At 44.4% G+C, this 16,919-nt stretch overlaps 1 protein-coding gene across 1 annotated transcript in view; it reads left to right on the plus strand.

The window, feature by feature from the left end:
- Positions 1 to 327: 327 nt before the first annotated feature.
- Positions 328 to 16,919, plus strand: part of LYST (lysosomal trafficking regulator) — a 172,316-nt gene continuing 155,724 nt past the window's right edge. The window contains exon 1 of the mRNA XM_074990129.1: positions 328 to 389. The gene's annotated coding sequence lies outside the window, so the exon portion shown is untranslated. The remainder of the gene's footprint in view (positions 390 to 16,919) is intronic.

Raw genomic sequence — 16,919 nt, forward strand, 5'->3', positions numbered from 1 at the left:
CCGAGCCCCGCCTCTCCCGCTTGCCCTCACCAGCGCCTCCCGAGCGCAAGCGGGCCGGGGACAAGGTGGGCAGGCCGGGGGAGGGGCACTGGGCGGGGCCTGTGAGGTCAGGAAGTGGGAAGGGCCTGAGGATCAGGTGTGTGTAAGGGGAGAGCGCCCCGCTCCGAGAATTCCCGTCTCTTGCCACGCCCAGGCCTGTTTCCCATTGGCCCGCAGCCTACACGTGATCTCCTGGCAAGGGTACCGGCGCGGTGGATTGGTGTCTAGCTCGTCGCCTGGGCTAGGCGGGCTCTGTGTTTCCCGGGTGACCGGAGCGGGCGGAGGCGGCTCCGGGCCGGGCGGTAGCGGGAGGCCAGATCCTGGCATGGGAGGTCGGCGGCTACCCCAGGGTAAGAGCGGGAGACGACGGGCCCGGGAAGGGAAGTGGGGGCTGGAGCCCGGGCGGGTTCCTGGGGCTGAGTGGGCTTGGAGTTCCGGGGGAGCTGTGCGGGTGCCCGTCTGTCTGTCTGTCTGTCTGTGCGGGGGGGGAGAGGGAGAGAAGTTGGGCGGGTGTCCGTTTTTCTGTCTGTCTGTGCAGGGCGGCGGGCGGGAGAGGAACTGGGCGGGTGTCTGTCCGTGTGGGGTGGCAGGCGGTGTGTTTGGCCGAGGCTGGGTATCCTCCTCCCACCGAGAAGTGAGGGGCGCTTGCCCCAGCACTGACGCGGGCAAAGCCCCGACCCTTCTCTCAGCGCGGCTTGTGGGTGGGGGCTGGCGGTAACTTATTGGTAATGAGGGTAGTCCAGCTGTTCGCGGTCCCTCTGCCGCCCTCTCCGGCTCCCGCCGGCTGTAGCTGGGTGGGCAGGGCATTATTCCGGGCCCAGCCTCTCCAGCCCAGGTGCAGACTTAAACTTGGTGCTTATAAGGGTGGCCATGGAGCTGTGTCCGCCGCGGCTCTTTGGGTGAATTAGGCTGCGTAATATTAATTAGCCTCGGTCAGTATCCGCTGAGGCAGAGCGAAGAATATGAAATTGTAATCCTGGTGTAAGTGTTCTGTGCATCAGCAAAAGTAATTTGCTAAATACAGAAGAGACTTTATCTGCAGGAGCAGTAGAATTTCATTAGAAAACTAACAACTTTCTCCCTTTCTTTTTGGGATGACTGCTTTCCTCTGTTCTGAGCTTTGTCAGTTTCATGGACCTTTGCATCCCTCTTGCACTGTAGCATTGTTTTTTGTGCCACTCTTAGTATGAAGCTTTACTTAGAAGCAACTGAGGTGATCCTTAGTGCAGGCTTCTTCATAGTTTGTAAGTTTAGTCATTTTCCCCCTGTATCTTCAAAGTGAAAACATGGGAGTGTTTTCAGAAGACTAAAATATTGGACTAATCCAGCTTTGTTGAATAGTAACAGAGAGGTAGTAGCCCTGTTAATCTGTACTCCAACAACACAAACCAGCAGAAATGACCCACTTCTACAGATCTTTAGGGGGTCTGTCCCATGAAAGCTCATCACTGAATAAATCATTTTATGAGTCTTTAAAGTGCTGCATTTCTGCTGGTTTGTTTTAATCCAGTGTTGTTATTTACAAGGGAATTTGTGATTATTTTTGTTTTGAGTTGTGTTTTCTAGATTATTTAAATAGCCTTACAGAGTTTGGTAACTAACTGGTAATAGCACAGCATATCTGGGATGTGTTTTTTCTAGAAGACATCTGATGTTCTGTGAGATATGCTCACCAAATGTCTTGAGATGCTTTAGATAGTGTTACAAAGGCATTCAAGTTTTGTTTTTCATAATGATTTGATGATGGTTCTGAATGAAATGAGTAAATGGCCATCAGTTTGGTTTAGCTAATTCCTCACATCTCTTATATTGTACAGTCCAAAGAGCAAATAAGTTTATACTTATCTACTATCACTTCCTTCCCTACTTATGGGGCCTTATCATACATATATATTCATGAACACTTAAATATCTCTCTCTTCCTTTGAGGGCTTTGATGTATTTTTCCAGTGTTCAGTGTATATTCTTTGATATTAAGTTTAGCTTACCCTGCTTAATAGCATCAGAAGCTGTCATTTTAGGTTGTTCATATGTAAATAGGCTAGAGTTTTATTCTATTTAGGTGGTTATGCTATGTTCATTGCTGTATTTGAGTGCTTTTAGTAACGCATAAACCTGTGTGATTAAACATCTGCCTCCTGTTTGTTCTTAGCCTCTCCCCAAAGGAAGAAGCGTGTGGGGGAGGAGCTGAACAGGTGTCCATCTGTCTGTCTGTGCAGGGCGGTGGGGGGAGGAGCTGAATGGGTGTCCATCTGTCCGTGTGGAGTGGTGGATGGTGTGTTTTTGGTTGAGGCTGGGTTCCCCCTCCCATCTACCCCCCCCCCCCCCCCAGAGAAGTGAAGGGTGGCTGCCTCAGCACTGAAGCGGGCAAAGCCCTGACCCTTCTCTCAGCGTGGCTTGTGGGTGGGGGCTGGCAATAACTTATTGGCAGCGGGGGTAGTAGAGCTGTTCTGGTCCTTCTGCCACATGGTCTCCCTCTGTCCATGTGGGGTCTATTTAAATATACCAGTTACAATGTTTTCAACGTAAAATATGATATTTTGTTTACATTGTTACATTTAATACTAATGTCTATTGGCAGTATTTTAGCACATGATTATGCTGTGTGCATGTCTTATCTTACAGTCACGTAGTTGTAATGTATGCATAGTTAGCACAAGGAAAACAAAGTCTCAGTAAACTACTGTTCAGGATCATAGAGTACCATAACTACTGCAAGAGGGGAAAATATGTTTTTGTCATAATTGAGTATGAGAGATTTTGTATAGTTTGGTTGAATTTTTCTAATTTTATCAGTTGAACATTACACCATGTGAAGAGATGCTAGTCCCTCTTTTTGCCCCCCCCCCCTTTTTTTTTTTGTAGAGATGCTAGTAAAGATCATAGAACAATAGAGCTGGAAGAGACCTAAAAAGCCATCAAGTCCAGCCCCCTGCCCTAGGCAGGACCAAACCATCAGATCAGCCCAGCCAGGGCTTTGTCGAGACAAGACTTAAACACCTCCAGGGATGGAGACTCCACTACTTCCCTGGGTAGACCATTCCAATGCTTCACCACCCTCCTAGTGAAAAAGTTTTTCCTAATTTTCAACCTGGACCTTCCCAACCTCAACTTGAGACCGTTGTTCCATGTTCTGCCATCCGTGACCACTGTGAACAGCCTCTCTCCAGCCTCTTTGCAACCTCCCTTCAGTAAGTTTGAAGGCTGTTCTCAAGTCCCCCCTCAGACTTCTCTTCTGCATACTAAACAGTCCCAATTCCCTCATCCTTTCTTCATAGGTCATATGCTTCAGCCCCCTAATTATTTTGGTTGCCCTCTGCTGGACCGTCTCCAATGTATCCACATTCTTCCTATAATTGGGGGCCCAGAACTGGACACAGTACTCCAGATGCGGCCTCACCAAAGCCGAATAAAGAGGAATAATTACTTCTCTTGATGCAACCTAATATGCCATTAGCCTGCTTGGCTACAATGGCACGCTGTTGACTCATGTCCAGCTTCTCATCCATTACAACTCCCAGGTCCTCTTCTGCAGAACTACTACTGAGCCAGTCGGACCCCAGCATGTAACAATGCCTGGGATTCTTCCGGCCCACGTGCAGGACTCTGCACTTGTCTTTATTGAACCTCATCAGATTTCTTGCAGCCCAGTCTTCCAGTTTGTCAAAGTCACTCTGGACCCTATCCCTGCCCTCTGGCTTCTTTACCTTTTCCCCCTAGCTTAGTGTCATCCGCAAGCTTGCTGAGGGTGCAATCCAACCCCTCATCCAGGTCATTTGATAAATATGTTGAACAGAACAGGCCCCAGAACCGAACCTTGGGGCACTTCACTAGAAACTGACTGCCATCCCGACATGGAGCCATTGATCACTACCTGCTGGGTCTGACCTTCTAGCCAGCTTTCTATCCATCTGACCGTCCATTTATCCAATTCACATTCCTTTAACTTGCTGACAAGAGTATTGTGGGAGACCATATCCAAAGCTTTGGTAAAGTCAAGATAAATCACATCCATTGATTTGATTGATTGCTTGATTCTCCCCACCTCCCCCGCCCCACCCCAATCCACAGAGCCTGCTATCTCATCGTAGAAACTAATCGGATTGGTCAGGCATTTCTTGCCCTTCATGAATCCATGCTGACTCTTCCTGATCACTTTCCCCTCCTCCAAGTGCCTCAAAATGACTTCCTTGAGGAGCCCCTCCATGATTTTTCCAGGGACTGATGTAAGACTGACCAGCCTATAGTTCCCTGGATCATCCTTCTTCCCTTTTTTTAAAGATGGGCATTATATTTGCCTTTTTCCAGTCATCTGGGATCTCTCCCAATCTGCACAACTTTTCAAAGATAATAGCCAAGGGCTTGTCAACGACATACGCCAACTCCCTCAGAACCCGATGAATTAGGTCCGGACCCATGGATTTATGTACATTTAGCTTTTTTAGATCGCTCCTAACCTGTTCTTTCCCCACCAAAGGCTGTCCACCTTCACCCCACAGTGCATTGCTTATCGCATTAGATCGGGAGCTGTCCTTGTCCATGAAGACAGAAGCAAAGAAAGCATTAAGTACTTCAGCTTTCCCTACATCATCTGTCACTGGGTTACCTCCATCATCCAGTAGGGGCCCCATGCCCTTTCTGATCACTTTTTTCTTGCCTAACATGCCTGTAGAAACTTTTCTTGTTATCCTTCACGTTCCTGGTGAGTGGCAATTCCAGTTGCCTTCCTGATAACTGCCCTATGTTCTCGAGCTATACGTTTATATCTCTCCCTAGACATCTGTCCAAGTTTCCACTTTTTGTAAGCTCCCTTTTTGTGTCTAAGTTTTCTGAGGATTTCCCCAGTAAGCCAGTCTGGTCTCCTACCATATTTACTTTTCTTGCTGCACATCGGGATGGTTTCTTTCTGCGCCTTCAATAGGGCTTCCTTAAAATACCGCCAGTTTTCCTGGACTCCTTTTCCCTTCATGGTAGCATCCCAGAGGATTCTGCCTATCAGGTTCCTGAAGGAGTCAAAGTCTGCTTTTCTGAAGTCCAAGGTGTGTAATTTGCTGCTCTTTCCTTCCTTTGGTCAGGATCCTGAAGCCTACCATCTCATGATCACTGATTCCCAGATTGTCCCCCACCTCTACCTTCCCTATTAGTTCCTTCCTGTTTGTAAGCAGCAGGTCGAGCTGCACATGACCTCTGGTTGGGTCCTTCAGCACTTGTACCAAGAAGTGATCCCCAACATTCTCCAGAAACTTCCTGGACTGCTTGTGTACTGCTGTATTGGTCTCCCAACAGATGTCAGGGTAATTAAGATCTTTGCATGCCCAACTCGAACACCTCCTTGCAGTTTACTCCTGGGAAAATTCTGTGCCAAAAATGTAAAATATTGCATATAAGAACCCAGGGATCAGTCAACGAAATTAATAAATAGACAGGAAGATGTACTTCCCATACTGTACATCAGATCCAGGCAAAATGCAGCCTGCTAAGCAACTGGATCTGGCCCTTGAACACAGAGGGGCAACTCAGGCAGGTTCCTTGCATGCCCCCCCCCCGCCATGCTGTTACGAAAAGTGGCTGTGGGGCCCTGTTTGTCTTTCAATAGCAGATCCCAGGGGCAGGGCAGGGGAGGGGAGGAGGCATGGAGGGAGAGCAGCTTCAAGCACTGCCCCTGCCCTCAACACAATCCCATTGGCTAGTATTTCGCCAGTGGGAGCTTCCTGTTTGACACATCCCTCTCTCTCTCCCTTCAGACTTGTAGATACACATGGCCTCTGCCATGGCCCAGAAGGCAGAGGGCCTGCCTGCAAAATCAGCTGGGCTGCTAGCCAGGAGTTGCTCTGGCCAGGAGACTTACCTGGGCCTGCCACCAGCATCCTGACCCTCCCTCCCTGTTACTCTCTGCTGTCCCTTGACTTGTAACCCAAGCCCACAGCTGCTTCTCTTCCACCCTTACCTCCTCCCAGACCCTTCATTGTATAGCTTTTAATCAATAATCGATCACTTGACATTGATAGGCTAGCTAACTGTTGTCTTGTTTTTATGTTTTCTTGTTAAAATTATTGAAAAGGTGAAGTGAGCAAACTCTTATATTAGATACCTTGGTATTTCTTGTCCCTCATCAAAGTATTATTTGGCCAAATTATGGGACAATGAGCATGATATAGGTTGATCTTGTAATGGATTCTTCTGTGAGGGTGATAGCTCTTTAAAATGGATCAAGTATCCATGCCATCGAATAGTCTATTGGTTACCTTTGAGCCTGTTGATCAAAGGTAATGCTGACTGCCAGTTGCTAATTTGCGATGAAAGGACTCTCTTGTATAAATGTCTTCAGGGTGCCATCTTGTATGAGAGGGCTTCAGGAGGGTTAGTGAGAGAACATGAGTTGCTGTTTTCAGTATGCAAAGGGTGCTCATCTTTGTCTTCTGATTCGGGGGTGCAGTACAAAGCCTGCCCTGGTACAGTTTGAACCTGTCTTGTCCAGCAAAATCTGTGATCCCAGCATGATTTTGGTTAGCTGTGTGGCCAAGTTTGCTGTGGTCCCATAAAGTTTGTTTACAGCAACCAGTCCTGGCTGTCAGTGTTCTGTGCTGTTATTTAGCTGTAACTTACCCCTAAATGTCTTCTAAGAGCCCAGTAAGCAGTGGAAGTGTAAGTAATGCTGCTAGAGCAAGCATGTCAAAGATGTGGCCTGTGGACTACATGTGGCCTGATTTTTTTTTCTTCTGCAGCCTTCAGCCCCAGCGACCTGACTGGGGTGAGAAGCCCTGGCTGTGGGAACTGGCAGGGGTGTGGATCCCCACCAGCAGATCCAGACCTGGGGAGCCGTCTGGTGTCGGGGGAACCCTGGAAGCCCCAGAGCTGAGCGCCAGCCAGGGCACAGAGCAAATAATTTTACGTATCAAATTTTCTGAACCATTAATAAATCATAAAACAGTAACAGTCATGTTAAGTATTAATTTGCAATTAAAATTATTGTATTATAGTCAAACAAGACCTGAAAAAAAATTATAAAATATATCTTAAACAAATCTATAATAAATAATTATGACATTCCAATTGAAGTACATTTTCTTTGGTGGCCCTGAAAGCTATCCATTTTGTTTGTGCATCCCTCAGTAGGCTTTGAGTTTGACATGCCTGAAATATTCACTTGGCCTGGCATAGTCTCTCAATCGTCACCAGTCTGGTCCTGAGGGAGCCAGACTAGAGAGGCTCAACCTGTATTAACCCCAGTCTAGATTTAAAAAAAGCAGTGTTGTTTGGTGTGGTGGTTGAATGGTTTGGAAGGGAAACAGACCATGACTTGGCAAAGTATAAATGTCTGCTGAGGTCATCTTTTGGCCATTTATTACACCTATATACAGTTTGTGAATCTGCTTAGAATCACATTTCTGTTGGAAGATCAAATTTAGTACTAATGATGGCAACTTTTTTGTAGGGTGGACAAGGAGGCTGTGTGTTCTCTGTCATGATTTTACCTTTACTGAATCATCTCATTTCTACTTTAACATTCGGTACTGAAGGATACATCTTAAATCTGTTCAGCGAACTGAAACTTGTATGAAAGTACATCAGCTTGCTTGTTATGTGAAGTATCTCTCTATGATCTGCTTTGCACTCTGCACTGACTTTCTATGGGCTTCCTGATTGGAAAAGCCTAAGATGTTGTTTTTGACCTATAAAGTCCTAAATTATCTGGAATTTGCTTTCTTGAAGGACTGCTTCTCTTTCTGTGATGCACTGAAATCAGTATGTGCTCAAATGAGTGCTCTTTCACACTGGATCTGTTTAAATCATTGATTTTTTTCATCATGATTTCAAAGCAGCCAGCAAACAATTTTAATAATTGCTCGTAATCTTGAAATGTATTTATATTATTTTCCTAATGAAAAGTTGGGTCTCCTGTTAGTTTATAGCTACATGTAGGCCGGGTCTACATGTGCCCCCAACTTCAAAGGGGGCATGTTAATAAGTGCAGTGGGAGGTTACTAATGAAGTGCTGCAGTGAATACACAGCACTTCATTACGATAATTCTCTCAATGGCAACTTTGAAGTGCCAGCATGCATGTAGCTGGAGGCACTTCGAAATTTTAAGGTTCGACGTTGCTGCAGGGGAGAATTAGCTTAATGAAGTGGTGTGTACTCACTGCAGCACTTCATTAGTAATCTCTCGTTGCCCTGATTAACATGCCCCCTTTTAAAGTTGGGGGCAAGTGTAGACAAGCCCATAGTGTTTACACGAAATTTGCTGCTGCTTTTTGTTGATTAGGATGATACACTAGCTATGAAATTTAATTATATAGCTTAGGCAAAATTTATTTATTCTTACTTTTCACTTTATTAGAAAATAGTGAATGATGCCTTTCTTATTTCCTAAGCTAGATAAATTACTTTTTTGGTTAGAAATTTAAACCACAGGCACAAACACAGCATTTTCAAATTAATTGGTTGAAGCAATTTTTTAATTTGTTTTTTGAATTTAAAACTAATTGACTTATTAAAGGAAGTATTAATTGTAGTTAGTGAATTGAACATATCTTTCAAGATTTTCTAGAGCTGTGCTGAGACCTTTTTTATCATGGATCAGAAGAGAGCAAGCTTTTCTGATTTTGAACTCACTCGGTTCAGCTTTGAATGAGCTAAACAAAAATGCAGTCTTGTTAAAGACTAATAAAATTATATATTAGGTGATGAGCTTTTGTGGGACAGACCCACTTCAGATCTGGAAATTCTGACAGAAGTGGGTCTATCCCATGAAGGTGCATCACTTAATAAATATTTTTGTTAGCCTTTAACATGCTGCAGGACTGCTTTTGTTAAGATACAGACTAAAAGGGCTACCTCTCTTTGAATGAGCTAGTCATTAAACTGATTGGTTGAATAAACTGAAATAAAGAAAATATTTTCTCTGCCTCTGCAGAAGAGGCAGCTGCTGTCAAAAGCTAGTTTAGTACTTCAATAAACTGTGGATTCAGCTAGTGACTGCACTTATTCAGTGGTTTGTCTGTCTGTCTGAAACTTGATGCAAACTTGTACTGTGATAGCCTTCAACTACCTGAAGGGCGTTCCAAAGAGTATGGAGCCTAGCTATTCTTAAGAGTGGTAGATGACAAAACAAGAAGCAAGTGGCCTCAATTTGCAGGAGGGCAGGGGAGCAGGAAAATCTACTTAAGTGTGGTGAAGCACTGAACTTGGTTACCTAAGAGATGGTGGAATCTTCATCCTTTTAAAAACTTTTAAGGCCAGGCTTGAAAAAGCCTTGGCTCAGCAGTTCCCAACCTTTTCAAGACAGTGAACCATTTTTACAATTCAGTAAGACTGTGACCCAAGACCATTTAAAACTAGGGAGGGGAAGGAGGTTCTCCCTGGGGAAGGAAAAAAATTATAAATCTTGATTCACTCTGCTCCCGTGTGCCCCCAGCTTTAAACCCCTTGCAGACCCAAAATGCTCCCTCAGCTATCTCACATGAGTGCCATTGCTGCCCCCCTGCTGGTCCTTTGCTGGGCCACCACCACCTCTGCATGGCTCCCACCATCCCTCCTATCCCTTCCCCCCACCTGCAGCTCAGGCAGTTCCCTGCCCTGCCATGCTGAAATGGGACTCACTTTAATTGGTTTAATGGTCAGAACTCTCCTGCTGGCCATTAAACCAAATAAATTTTAGTTCCATTTCAGTGTGGCAAGGCCAGGGACTGGGAGCCAGAGGAGTGAGCAGTGGTGGGAAGCACAAAGGGCTCCTTAAAGAGCCATGTGTGGCTCAGAGCTGCCCCCTCCCCCCCCCAGCCACTGACCTTTAGAAAATCTAATGGAGACCGATAGGTTGGGAATTCCTGCCTTGACTGGTATGATTTAGTTGTAGTTGATCATTCTTTGAGCAGGGGGTTGGACTAGATGACCTCATTAGGATTAGAAGAGACCTTTATCTTCTATGATTCTTGGACTCTAAGCAAATATTTTAATTTAATACAATGATTTTAATAGGATGTAAGATTAGGCCTTAACAGTGTTTTTATAATTTTAAATTAAGAATTAATTTAACCCTTCACTGTTTTTCTCTCTGTCTTCACCTTCAGCTGATAAAGGTGTGTCTTGTACGACTTGAACTGGTCCAATCTAGGGCATTCTGGTCTATCAACATGTCCATGTTGCTGTACCAGATAGCCCCAGTGTCTGGGAGTAGAGGCTGGCAAGGGGATTGGCTTCCAGTAGCTTGGCTGAGAGCAGAGCTGGGCTGGGAGCCTGGTTGCAGGAAGTCAGAGGGCTGGTGCCTGGAAGGAGAGCCCAGGAGGCTGGTAGTTCCCTAGAGAGCCTGGAGCCCAGCAGCAGAGGAGCCAGCATTAATCTTCCATGTTCTGGTAAGCTCCCTGGTTTTTGGAACCAATCAGGTCCTGCGAGTGCCAGATTGGGGAGGTCCACCTTCTCATTCCCTCTGGAGCTGATTTGCTGCTGCAAAGGATCAGGTCTCTTCTGCTCCCTTTCGATGCGTGAATAACTTGCTGCTGCTGCTTTTCAGAATTCACTTCATTGAATTAGGCTAACTGAACAGCCCAGCAGCAATGCAAAATAACATGGGAATTGCTGCACTTGTGTGGCACTGAGTCTTCTGAGGGCCTGGCTAAGCATTCTTACACAGTGAATTTTGGGAGAACCTGTCCCTTTAAGGCACTGAGGAATATTTTTTGGTTCAGGGGCCACTGACACAAATTAAAAAAATAGTTGTAGGGTACAAGTGACAAGAGGGAGAAGAAATCCAGCCTCACTGATGTAGCACCCAACTGTGAAGCGGCGGGGGGAAAAGGCATGTTACTATGCAGCTAAGGGTGCCAGGATTGCCCTCATACTTCAGCCCCATGGGGGTGCATAGAGGCTGAGGGACTACTCCCAAGTGCCATAATAAAATGTCTGGGGGCTGGTAGATTTTTGTGGGACACCTCTGAGGTAGGACCAGTATGAGGAGATCAGTGTGTGTGAGGGAGCTGTTGGGGAATGGGCTGAGTGGAGGTGTCCTGTCTGAATAAGACATAGGATGCACGAGGAGTAAGATTAAGGGTGGCATGCAGGGTGTGAGAGGGCACTAAGAATACAGGGTCTGGGTAGAAAAAAAAGTACTGCACAGAAGAGTGCCTCAAGACACCACCCTTGACCGTCTTACTGTGTCCATATCTCACTTGGTATCTGTTCTTTGTGAGTAATGCCAACTATGTAATCTTACAATTTGAAGGAAAACCTTTGTGTGGTTCTTCAGATCATGATCTTTTCAGAGAGGGAGAAAATTTAATTAGACATTACATGCTGGGCTAGTCCTCATACAATCATTAGCATAGTATGCTGGTTCTTGCTTTGTAAATGTTTTCTGCAAAACTGCTTAGCTTTTATGGTAACAGAGAAATAGCCATGTTAGTCTATATTCTATCAAAACAAAAAAGACCTACTTCTTCAGACCATAGCCGTAAGATTGAGTCTGTTCTGGTATGGCTGTGGTCTCAAGAAGTGGGTCTGTCCCACGAAAGCCCACCACCTAATAAATTATTTTGTTAGTCTTTAAAGTGCTACTGGGCTGCTTTTTTGTTTTGCTTAGCTTTTGGAATCCTATAGAAACAATTTTTAAAAAAATTGTTTCTATCTTCCCACAGCAATCTCAAACTTTCTAGCAAAAAGCATGGAAGAATTAATTGGGTTTTGGTATTTTGTGTCCATCACCTGAAATTTAACTGTCTTTTTCAGTCTGCTGTTTGAGGTAGACTCCAACACAACATCTCTTCTTCCGAACCTTACTTTTGCATGTTTACCATGTGAAAGTAGAGTATATCCCAGGTAAAGTATCTGTAATCCCCTTCTTTGACTAGTTAGCATTTATTCTACTCTTCCATTTCAGATTTGGACCCATGATTTCAGTCCTTTTTTTCCTTAAACTTTCTTGACCACAAGTTCCTCTTTGTCCTAGGTCTTAAAGTAGTTTTTATTGACAGCCCCTTATTATACCATATTTAGTAAACACTTCATGTGACCAAACTTGTATATATCCTCATTGTTGGAAAGTTAGTAAGTTGCTTACTTAAGTATACCCTACAGAAGTTTTTTTTCTGGTGCTTTAAAATCAAGCAAGAAACTCAAATCATGGCCAATTGCCATCACACTAAGCACTTCCTGCTTTAGTGTAATGCTAAAATTTGTTTGCATACATGATTAGCTTCTCAGTTTTAGTCTAGCATGGAGGTCAGCAATTGCTGGCCCAAAAGACTTTGCTAACAAATTCTGAAATCTTTTGGAACTCAGTACTTTGGAGAGGAGTGTGAACTTAATAGGTCTGAACATGGGTGTGTATTAAAAAACAAAAACAAAACCAAAAAACATTGCAGTCACCATTTCATTTCTGATTAGCAATCTTCTTCCTTAATTTATCAGGCTGTTTCTACACCTTTTGTGTTTCCTCTGTGTGGCAGCTTTTTTAACTCTGTAAGGAACTTTGGCTCAGAACAGTTATGTAATGCACTGCTGTCCTATCAGACTTATTGTTGTAAGAAGCAAAGAGATTATCAAGACTCAGAAGAATTAGAAAATTGAATAGGTCAGTAAAACATCCATTAGTTACAACGCTAGGCTAAAATAGGTAATGGGTATAAATTTTCATACTTTGGTACATAAGGCTACCATTAACTTTTTGGTGTTAGAAGGAAACTTGCCCTGGGAGTTGTTATTCCATAACTATCCACCATGAGGATCTTTGCTTGTACCAACTGTATAAAAGGAAGGTGCATACTATTTGATGGAATGTTGAACTAGATAGAGCAATCAGGTGATCAGTTATGGCAGTTCTTAAATTTCTCACTGTAAAATGCCCAGGAATATCTTTATAGAGAAACTATATTTCGCATTAAGGGATTTGGGATCTTACTTGCTCTGTTTAGCTATGTGAACTGCATTTGTTTGGAAGTGTCTGAATTGACCATTTGAGATTATAAGATTTCTGAAGAAGACAGATGCTGCAAAATGATGCTTATCACCTCATCTAATAAATCTTCAGGTTGGTCAAAGTATAGGAGGACATTCGAGATCCATGCTTGTGGGAAGCATTCATTTACCAGCTGGTGCCATATCTTGGGCTAATTATCTAGCTGTAATGTACCCTCTTTCTACAATTCAGTTCCCTTCCACCCCCATTACCAATTTTTTTTCCTTCTTCTCCATCCTATGCTCGTCAGATTTGCAGGGCACAAGATTCAGTAGTTGTGTGTTTTGAGGTCTAGTTCTGAGAGCGACTATCTCATTTAAGTTACAATCTAACAATATTCCAAAAGAGGAAAATGTTAGGTACTAATACAGGCTGGTAGAATACCAGATCACTGACCTAAAAGAATCTGTCCATTAGCAGAATAGATAGCAGGTCAGCAAAATGACTTGATTAAACAACTGGGAATAATAGTAGCAGGCTAAAACATACATGTCTCATAACTATAAAACGCAGTACAAGGAATAAACCTCTGACTTCTTACACAAATGCCCTAACACTAAAGAACAAATCAGTAATATGGCTACTTTATCCCCAAATGTGGCAGAAAACTATTGCTTCTGATTGTGTGCCCCTAAGATTGCATTGTGCAGGAGGTTTCATTTCCTTTTGGTGCACTGAAATGCAGCATAGCATCCATGACTGTGGATTAATTGCAGTTGATTCACACAATAAGTCAAGTTAATCAGGGTTAAAAAAATGTAACCATGCGTTAGTATTGCAGTTAACTATGGAATATCTACTGAAATTTATTAAATATTTTCAAATATTACCATTTTCAAATGTTAATTTCAGTTACAAAATATTAGACAAAGTGTACGTGCCAATTTCATATTGTTTATTACAAATATTTGTTATGTTTTTAAAAAAACAATTCTTTTCAGTTCATCTCATACAAGTATTATAGTGCTATCACTTTATTGTGACAGTGAAACTTACAAATAGAGGTTTTGTTTTTTGGTTGCGTAACCGCACTGTGAAATCTGAGCCTACAGGTTCTATTTCTACTTCAGTCAACCTCTAAGGCAAACAAGTTTGCTTAAATTCTAATGTAGCCATTTGTTTCTAGTTACTAGTCAACAAATACATGCAGTCATATGCTTAGTGTTTACATCATAGACAAGTGAAGAGCAAGTGAGGAGTGAGACTCTCAATTTGTTGGCTGCTGACCATCCAGAAAGGCAAACACTTCATAGAGCACATTTTAATCAGAATTTTTTTCAGTACAAAAAAGGTGACTAATTACTAATGCACCATGAACATTAGAGGCCATCTTGTCTTTTAAACCAATCTGGCAATGTAAAGGAGCCTTAACTTTTTTTATCTGATACGTTCGTAGGGGAGTTCAGAGATAATTGGAACAATTTAATAAATATAGCAGCCTGCTTTCTTTGCTCTACCTGAGGGGACAGAACCCACCTCACACCAGTAGCCTGGGAAACTCCACGAAGCACACGTTGAATGTGCCATAATAGTGAATGAGTTTTTTTCTTTCATGCAGTACTCTCCTGACCCTCTCTCCCTTCTGGTTATTTCTCTTTAATGGCTGCTTTGAGCATCTGAACCAATAAGCTGGTGCTGCTAGAAATGGGCATGTGACTGCTCTTGTGGCTTCCCTTTGCTTCCCCATTGTCATTTTGTGCAGGGAAATGAAGAAATCTGGGGGGGGGAGGACTTCTGAATTCTTTGCTTGCTCAGTGACACAGAATCCTCCCAGGAGTAAGTCTGTACTCCAATTGAGAAATGGATCCACTTGTTCATTTAGTATTATAAAACCATAAAGCTGTGTCTACATGAGCCCCTTCCTTTCGGAAGGGACATGTTAGTGAGCAAGTTTGACAGATGCTAATGAGGTGCTGTCTTGAATATGCAGCGCCTCATTAGCATAATGGCAGCCAGGGTGATTCGAAAGTGCCACTTTCGAATTGCGCACCGCCCGTGGGGGGTGGGGGGGGGGCCTTTCAACAGGATCCCCCAGTCTTCGAAAGTCCCTTCTTCCTAACACCAGATAGGAAGAAGGGGCTTTTGAAGACTGGGGGGTCCTTTCGAAAGGCCCCTGTCTCCACAGATGGCACGCGATTCGAAAGTGGCACCTTCAAATCTCTGCAGCCACCATTATGCTAATAAGGCACTGCATATTCAAAGCAGTGCCTCATTAGCATATTTTGAACTCACTCATTAACATGCCCCTTTCAAAAGGAAGGGGCTCATGTAGACACAGCTTTAGTGAGTTGCCAGTTATGGATGTACTAACTTGTATCTGATAGCTAGTTTGGAAATGTTTCCTTGACTTCATTATAATGTTAGTCTGATCTTGTTCCCTCCCCTTTTTTTCCTTTACCTTGAAACCACCCTTCCTGGCCATCATGCTGTGACTTCTATGTGCTAAGCCAAGTAGTGTGCCAGGCAGGGGGCTGTCATACCCCCATGCCAGAATGACTGACTGCCCTGGGATCACCCAGGTGACTGTGCCATCTTAACTGGTCCCTCAGCCAGTTTTCCCCCCTTGAAAGCACAGTATGTATGGTACGACACATATTGCAAACAATAATGGAAACAATTCAGTTAGCTGGAAACAAAAAGTGCTTTCTTGCAATGGAGCCAAATTTCCAAAGCTTGCTTTGGTATGATGGATCATGCTGTAGGGTGCGGATGGATGCTGTGGGACCAGTTGACGTGGTCCCTTTTAGGGGGCTTTCTGTGGTGGGGGGGCCAGTCCTGCATATCATTGGGTGCAGGATCTGGCCCCCTCACATACAATTAGGGGTGGGGATGTAGTTGAAGGGCCAATTGACATGGTCCCTCCGGAGGGGGAACCAGCCCCCAATATCATTGACTGTAGGGACTAGCCCCACCCCCACATATGATCAGGGGTAGGGGTGCAGTTGAGGGATGAGATGAGATGGTCCCTTTAGGGGACAGGTCGCTTTGGGGCTTTCTCTGATGGTGGGGTGTAGTTGAGGGACCTGTTGACAGGGTCCCCTCATTGGCTTTCTGCCAGCTCCCTGGTACATGCTGCCCCACTGAGACAGCCAGTCCCCAAAAATGTTTTCCATGGTTGGGGGGAGACAACTCCCCTCCTCCCCCAAGCAGCCATCCCATGGTTATATTCAAGCAGTTTAGTTTATTTAATGTGACTTTGCTAGCAAAATCTACAATGAATGTGTTGTATCTAAAAGAATTTTACGCAGGATCTTTTATGGGTGTATAAGGCAAAAGGCCACATTCTTCTTCGAGTGTCCCCGTGGGTGCTCCACATTAGGTGTCAGGCTCGCCCGGCGCTGCAGATCGAATCTTCCAAGCAGTTTCTGCTGGACCGCGCATGCGCTGGTGCACGCCGCTCCCTTGCATGCTCCTGGCCACGTGTGCGATCCGGTCCCTGCCAGTTCCTCTTAACCGCCGTCGGCTGTAAACGGAATCTGACTAGGCTACGGCCAACTTAGCATATTCAGTGGTTTTTAGCTGTTTTCTTGAAAGTTTTCAAGTTCTTAGTCTATTTTTAAGTTAGCCAGTTGTTGTTTTCAAAAAAAACAACCAAGAAACAACAAGCGGGACGGAATTCAGTCTGGTCCTAGTAACAAGCGGAGCACTGGAGGCCAGGAGCCTAGGGCCATTAGCCCTCCTGCCACAGCAGGCTATCCGAGAGGGGGAAAACAGCGCAGAGAAGGTGCTAAGTACCCCATTAACAACTAAAAGACACACCAACAATGTCCTCTTCAGGATTCAAGAAATGTGAGTCTTGCCTAGAGGCAATGCCAGCGTCTGATGGGCACAGTCACCGTATAAGGTGCCTTGGGGAGTCCCATGTTACGCAGAAATGCTCCTTCTGTGCAAAATTAACAGCCAGAGCAAGGAAGGACAGGGAGATGGGGC

This window comes from Carettochelys insculpta, chromosome 3 (assembly GCF_033958435.1).
Source record: "Carettochelys insculpta isolate YL-2023 chromosome 3, ASM3395843v1, whole genome shotgun sequence".
NCBI classification, from domain to species: Eukaryota; Metazoa; Chordata; order Testudines; family Carettochelyidae; genus Carettochelys; species Carettochelys insculpta.